Genomic DNA, 7537 nt, shown 5'->3' on the forward strand with positions numbered 1-7537 from the left:
CTGCTTTGTGTAGTTTATATGAAAATATTTTCATTGTGAGTGAACCAGTCCAGTTTTACAGTGTCAGAGTCGACGCAGCATGAAAAATCTCTCCATGTTTTGTCGCTTAGCGTGGGGCCTTCAGAACGATGACCCCAGACTCACCTCTGTGCACAACGCTGGGCCCAGGGAACCCACTCGGCCCCAATAATGAGATCATTACCAACAGTTAATTAAAAGCGATGCGTCTTCTAAAGCTTTGCCCCATATCGCAGTGTCCAAACAATTGTGTCCCTTGTGGACGCCCGAGGATGAAAGGGTGAGCCAAATGGAGGAGAACGCCCATTGTCCTTCTCCTGAGAAACTGTCTTACCTCGCTTTCTGCCTTTCAATGAATTCTTTGTTTGTGCGCCGGGGTCCAGTGCAGTCCTCTCGGGTTCAGAGGGACAGGGCTGTGCCGAGCTGGGACGAGCTGCACCCAGCCTCAGTGTCAGCGGGCCGGAGCCTTGGGATGGACAGAGGCCTGGAGAGGGTGGGGGTGTGAGAAAGAGAGAGAGCAGAGGGGCTGCCAGGAGCTACACGGAGAGTGGAGACATTCTAGAAAGCTACAACAACTCTAAGTTGATCAGAGTTAGCACCGATTTTGAAACTAGATTTTCTACATTTCACAGTTTCAGAACAATAAGAAGAACATGAAGTTATTGTTTCATATATAACTTTTACGGGAACATTTTTGTGGAAAAAAGCAACCCTTTTTTTAAAATCTCAATTTCTGAAACTTCCCACGTTCTTGCAGGTTGAGCAGTTGACTAATAATTGGCACAGATGAAGATGATTTTTGAACATTGGGATCTTTTCACAGCAGACATGTTGACTTGTCAGAGTAGGGAGAATCACAGGTGTGACAATGCCCCTGTCCCATTCAAAATGTCTTAAGTCGTTTTCACATATGCACTCCTGAAAATGTTGATAATCCCAAAATTCTCCTGACCTGGCTGCTCAAACATGCACCTCACAGCGGGAGACGATCCCTGTCAGACGGAAGGGGTAACGGGGGATCTGCTGAGGGGAAGCATGAAGCGGCGGATAAAGCAACAGAGTCTGTTATACAAAGCTATAATGAGAATATTTGCCTATATATCAATGCTACATGTAGTTCGACAAAAGAACAATATCAACAAAAGAGTGCCAGTTCAGTCTATCCACTGTGCACTGGTTACAGGATATTAATGTCACCGCCCTCTCCCACACACTCCATAATATCCTGCTGTGTCCTCACGTCAGATCACTCAGACTTTTATATTTTCTCAAGGTGAGGAGAAAATGGAGAAATGTTCTTCAAACACTTCATGAAGAATATTTTTAAATCATAGTTGGGCAGAACAGACTAAAAATTATTTGTGCAGACATTTCAAGCCAACAATGACTTTTTTGAAGTACAAAGTGAGACATGCATGTTGAGTTTGTCTCCATGTGCTCACCTCCACAGGTGTATCCAATCACTAATTAAGACCCTTCACCTGCTGATGTAACGATCAGCATGTGAAGAAGCTGCTGCACAAGTGAGCATGGGATTTAAAACATTTTGTAGACTGTATACTTTTAAAGTACATCTCACAAATTATCACACATATGCTAATTTCATAGTGTTTATAATTACACAATGTCTGACTAGATTCTTGGATCTTTTTTCTCATTTTTTTTTGATTAACCAATCACAGATTCTGAAAAAAGTTGTTGTACCCAGCAATGGGGTCGACCACGCCTCCTCACTGAGATAAAAGTTTCTCTTCCTTGCTCAGAGTTGCTCTCAGAATACTCCTAAATCCCTCTTGAGCTAAAAAATCCTTGCTAGGATGTTTTAAGCTAAGTTAGGAGCTCTCTGAGACGATTCTCAGGATGTTTGTGAATACGGGCCCAGGAGTTTTCTGCAAGTGTGAAAGCCCTATAAGGTAGCTGTGACTGTAAATGCATTTCTTTTCACTAATTACATGCATCTTTTTTATGAAACTTTTTTATGTTGTCAGTTTGCCTTATAAATGCAAAGAAATGAATGAAAAAATATTTTCATTCATTTCATTTCATTCATTCAGTCTTGCGATCTGACTTTTGCAAAGTCCTGTGTTGTACAAACTTATCTAATTAATTTGTCCAGCTTTTATATCCCTTAACTGAACTCAATGAACTAAGTTTAGCTGCTGAACATCCTGCAAAATACATACTTTCTCTGGGATAATGCTTCTTCTGCAGACCCACCAATCATTTCCTTTCTCTCTTTATCTCTGTGCATGATAACAGTGGAGGACACATGTTCCAGAGCTGGAGGCCCTCGCTCGTTATCTGCAATGTGCTTAATGTTGTTCAGCAACAGAACCTTGGAAGAGAAACCAAGCTTCCAGACAAGCATGTCGAAGATATCTCATGGTCCGGTGCCACTTCCCCCTATCACTTAAAACACGTCTGTGTGTCCTTCACGGGACCCTAAAAGGACGCCATCTGTCCTGGGAAAAATAGAGCGAGGCCTTTTAGAGATAAGCCCTGCTAACTGCAAAGGAAGAAAAAACGAAGCTGCTGTTATGAAACAGAGCTTTACTATTGGGCAAATAGTGGGGTTATTGTTTATCAAAGACTGTTCTGTACAAGTCTGTTTGAAGTGGTCCAAGCGTTAAGACTTTATTTACACAAGCTTTAGATTAGGGTTGAGGTATGTTTCAAGTTATATCAGAAAAACATGACCTCTTTTAGTCTTTTCACTCATTGAACATAAGGTCAGTGTTCAGAATTTGTTGTTGTAGGTAGAGAGAGAGGGGGGGGGGTTATGTGATCAAGGCACCAAGCTCTGCAGAAACATGAACATATGAGCGAAAGACAGAACACCCTGCTGTAGTCGACAAAATGACAGGCTACAGGAGGAGAATGCGGAACAGCTGACCTGAAGGAGGATTCTCACAGTTTGATTAGTGGTTTGGTGACAGGCACCAGCAACACCACATCGCTGTTTTAGTGTCTGACAAACTCTGCGTCTGTCATTTCACACAACCTGTTCCTGTTGGCCTGACGGAGAACAATGCGTGGAATGGTGAGGATTCCTCCTACCTGCCTCTTAACCTCGGCTGAGAGCTCCTGTTGGCCGTTCCTGTCGCAGGCCTTTTGTCATTCCTCACATTCTCCTCCCGTCACATAAACAGGCTCAGAGCTCACCTTGGCGCCTCTTCACCTCAAGCCGCCCTGCAGGCTTGTAATTATGCCTAACCTCTCCTGTTCAAGCTGTGTAATGACATGATTTACATGTATTGGTGAGGCTCAGCGTTTGCTGCTGCATCACAATGATGTGCATGGTGTATTTCAAGGAGGGCCACATTGTGTCCAATATTAAGGAAATAGTTGAAAAACAAATAATCACATGAATAAGTTGTTAAATACAAATGAACATAAAATAAGTTAGTAAAAAAAAGAAGAAGAAAGCTCAAAACTGGAATGTAACCGACAGTTCTAGTCAGCTATTTTCTAACATGAACACAAGTTGACTTTCTTTTCCCCAATCAGAGATGTTTTCTTTCATCTGAGGAGACGTCTTGTCATTGTCATTGTAAATGCTTTAATCGCAATGTGATTAAGGTGTGGAATTAACCCATTGATTTTAAAACTGCGTTAATCACTTGTTTTTTTTTTTTTTTGTCTCTTTAGCAGCTACAGCAAGGTTAACCGCTGCAGCGTCTCCCTGCAGCCACAGCGATTATTTTCTACATTTGTTTATTTTTACAGGGACACATGCAATGAACACTGTATTTTGCATAAGAAGCAAAGTATATGCCATGCATACGGGTTTTGGCTAATTAAAAACATCTGATGGAAAGGAACGACACCATGTAAGAGAAAAGTGTAAATTACAATATTTTTTAGTTTTGTTGTATATTTTTCAGAGTATACATTTTCTTCACTAGTGTTTCTTGTTTCATGTGTGTTGATGCTTCCTAGTTTGGTCTTTTTCTCATGTCTGTGCTTTCTTTTTGGGTTTGTCTTATATTTCTTTTTTGCTGCTGCCATTTTGGCCAGGCCTTGCTCGAAAAAGAGGACATTTGATCTCAAGCAATTCTGCTAGGTTAAATAAATAAATAAATAAAATAGTGTATGTAATTGTAATTTCTTATTCTTGTGTCTCTCTATGGTCTAGTGTGTTTTGTGACATTCCTGAGTTCTCTGTGTGTCTTCAGTGTTTCCTGATTTTTTTTTTCATTCTTGTCCTCAGTGTTTCTTGTGTTCATTCCTTCCTCTGTGTGTTTTCCCTCCAGTCCTGATTGCCCTCATTGTCTTCACCTGTGTCATTAGTCTCACCTGTGTCTGATTACCCCCTGACTATTTAGTCTCAGCGTTCCTTCCCTCTCGTTGTCAGTTCGTTGTAAGTTGTCAGGGGCGGTCGATGGCAGATTTTCCTGTGACTCCTCATTGCTCTTTTTGTTTAAAATAAATCGTTTCTGGTTTCTGCACTTTGGGTCCAGTTCCTATTTTTACATTCCATGACAATGTGAAAAACACTCCCTCACGCCCTCCCTGCAGTATAAATTTAAACCATCATTTAAGTTCAATGCACAGAATGTGAAATATGCCACCAGGGGGCTCGCAATCAAAACAACAAAAGATGACATCGAGGTTGGTGGGGAATCATGGTAGTTATTATCTCTGCTAAATATTTTAATGTAAACATTAGCAACCATTCTACATACTATACATTTCAATACTAGTCTCTCTGCATCAGGATCTGCTGAGCTCCTTTTCTTTACCAAAGAGACTTTAGATGAAAGTCTGTCTCACTCTGCATCAGTTTATTTATTACAAAGTTATGAGCTGTCTGAAGAACTTGTGCTACCCAACACAGAGGCCTTCAAGGAAACAGAGTGACAGAAAGAAGAGAAGATATCAGGAGAGAAGAAGGATCCTTACACTCTAACTGTTTCATATAAACCAAAATATATCCTCTTTATTTAATAAATAGGTTGAGCTTTCATAGTTTCTGATTTACATGTTTTTATACAAGTCACTAATATGATTGTTTATACTGTAACTTGTTTGTTGTTGATCGATATGGTACATATTGCCATGTAGGAGTACTTATCTGAGGCTTAAAGCAAGTCCACTCCCCAAGCCTTTACCTGACAGCCCTTCACCTCTCTGTCACCGGGAAAAGACGATGACGTAAAGTACTTCGTGTGTTATTCAGAGGTGTATTTCCAGGTGGGGAGTGGCAACGAGAAATGATCTGTCAATGTGCCTCAAGCCAGTTGTTGAAAGCTTGGAGATTCCCAAACCTATATTTAAGGTAAAGACAGAAGTGAAGGCTGCTGTTTGTGACGGTTAAACAAGTAACCATAATGTCGTGCAATTACAGGATTTAAATCAAATGTTTCAACATGGTCAAAGTACCAGTTTGAGCATATCAACCAAAATTGGGGAACAATGACAAAGATGTTTTACTGCCTTCATAAAGTTCATGTTGTTGGGCATTTCAAAGGCATTTTATTCTGTTCTGAAAATGACAAGAGGCTTTGAAAAGCTCCCAGGGAATCCTATTAAATTAACTGTCATATAATTCAATCCTTTTTTTTTTCTTCCCATGTGAACACAAGTGCCCCAAACATCTTTGTGCAACATCTGTTTGCAATGCCTTCCCCATCCTGGGCACAGAACAACCAATGGAAATAAGTGCAAGACATCGGATACACTTTTATTTGCACACAACAAAGACAGAAGGCATATTACCCAATTTCTTCACATTGTGGGATTAAAAAAAAAAAAATTGACTTTCCATTAAAAATGACATCAGTGACGTAGTGTAAAGCTGTTTGGTCTTTTGTACGAATACTTTGTTGGGAAATGGAAAGTTTCCCTTCATATTTTTTTTAATCAATAGCGATTCTGTTTTAGATTGAAACCTTGGTTTTCCGAGGCCGCAGAGACTTACCGAACTATTTTGTTTAACTTCACAATCAAGCCACCCCTTTTTTGTTGTTGTCTTTTTCCTGCTTTAAAAGGACACATCAGTTTTCCATTACCTCACTTCACAACATCCCTAATTGGACAGAAGACAATGTGCCTGCAAGTCAGGAATATGATGTCACGCGGCTCTATAACGTCCTAAACATGACAAGATGGCCTTCTTTAGTGGCAAACACATGTCCGCGACAAACTCCCTGCTTGTTGTGTCTCTATGCCTGTTTTTGAAGTTTCAATGGTTAGAGTTCAACTGGTAAACAGACAGTGAGATGTGTGTGTAAATGTTATGCTCTTCGCGACTCACCTCACACCATGTGTTGTGTCATTAGATCCAAATTAATTACAGCTAGGATAAAAGGCCTTCATTGTTATGACAGAGCAGTTTGTTTTCATTAGGACAGAGAATTGTCCCCCAGTAAGAAATGTCTAATAGAAGTCACAGTGTTCCGCACTTTGAAGTTAAACCATAACCCTGCTCTTTGTATCTGTGGGGACCGCCTGTCTGTCTGCCTGTGGGAAGAAATGATAAATATATACAGACGGCAGGACTGCTGACTGTTCGCTGCAGTAAGGGAAAAACAGGTATGAGCTGAGGGGGACATGCTGAGCTGTGTGCAGCAGACGTGGGGTTAATGGGTGAATACACTGTCAGAAAACGGTCAAGTTGAACCTTCACTGTGCAGTAAAAGCTACAAGATGGCTGACTTTTGTGCAGAATGATGATACTGATGGCTAAGCTAATCTCGCGTCGGTGTGATTGATCCGGAGAGGCACGGCAGACAGCTCCAGCTGGAGATCAAAGGAAAGCCTCTCCTGTGCAGAAGGAGAAGAAGAGGAGGAGGGGGTATGGAGGTGCGTCCCGCCCCTGTTCACCAGTGCCAGATGTTCTCCTCTCTCCGTGTCCCATCATGCTTGGTAATTGCACGGCGCGCCGTAGGCTCCGCCCATGCCCCCTTGACATTAAAGTGCACCGCCTGGCGGGGCGCTGGGCTCAGCAGAGCTTTGAATTAGGCCTGGATACAACACTTTTACATCGACTTTATACACACTCGCACATAAGCCCAGAGAGGCTCTGAGTGGCCTACTGGTCCCCAGGCTAAGGGGCACCATCCTCAGCCAATTATGGATCTGCAGAGTGGCAGCTGGTGGGATAAGAGCTGGAGGTGGTGGTTTGTATGTTTACACGCGTGTTTACACCATGTGCAACCTCTAATTTCCAACTGTGTCTTGTATCTGAAAGTCCATGTGGTTGCGTGCTCATTCCTCCTCATAGTGTGAGTCACTGCTGCTGCCGGCCCCGGGGCCTTTTCCACTGGCACCAGCCCTCCTCTCCGCGACGCCATCATTATAGGTGTCCCAGGGAACCATGGGGGCTGAAATTAGGGCATGCAGGGACATTTAATGACAAGGTAGAGATGCAGCAGACATGGCACTGACTCCATGTGTCCAGAGTCAGTCCCACTGTCTACCTCCTGACCCACCCACCCCCCCCCCCAGCCTGGTCATTTTGCCCCAGTGAGAGGCTCTTGGGTTAGTCTGGTGGTTCCTCCCACTGTCCTCCAGAGGC

Source organism: Labrus mixtus, chromosome 19 (genome assembly GCF_963584025.1).
Source record: "Labrus mixtus chromosome 19, fLabMix1.1, whole genome shotgun sequence".
Lineage (NCBI taxonomy): Eukaryota > Metazoa > Chordata > Actinopteri > Labriformes > Labridae > Labrus > Labrus mixtus.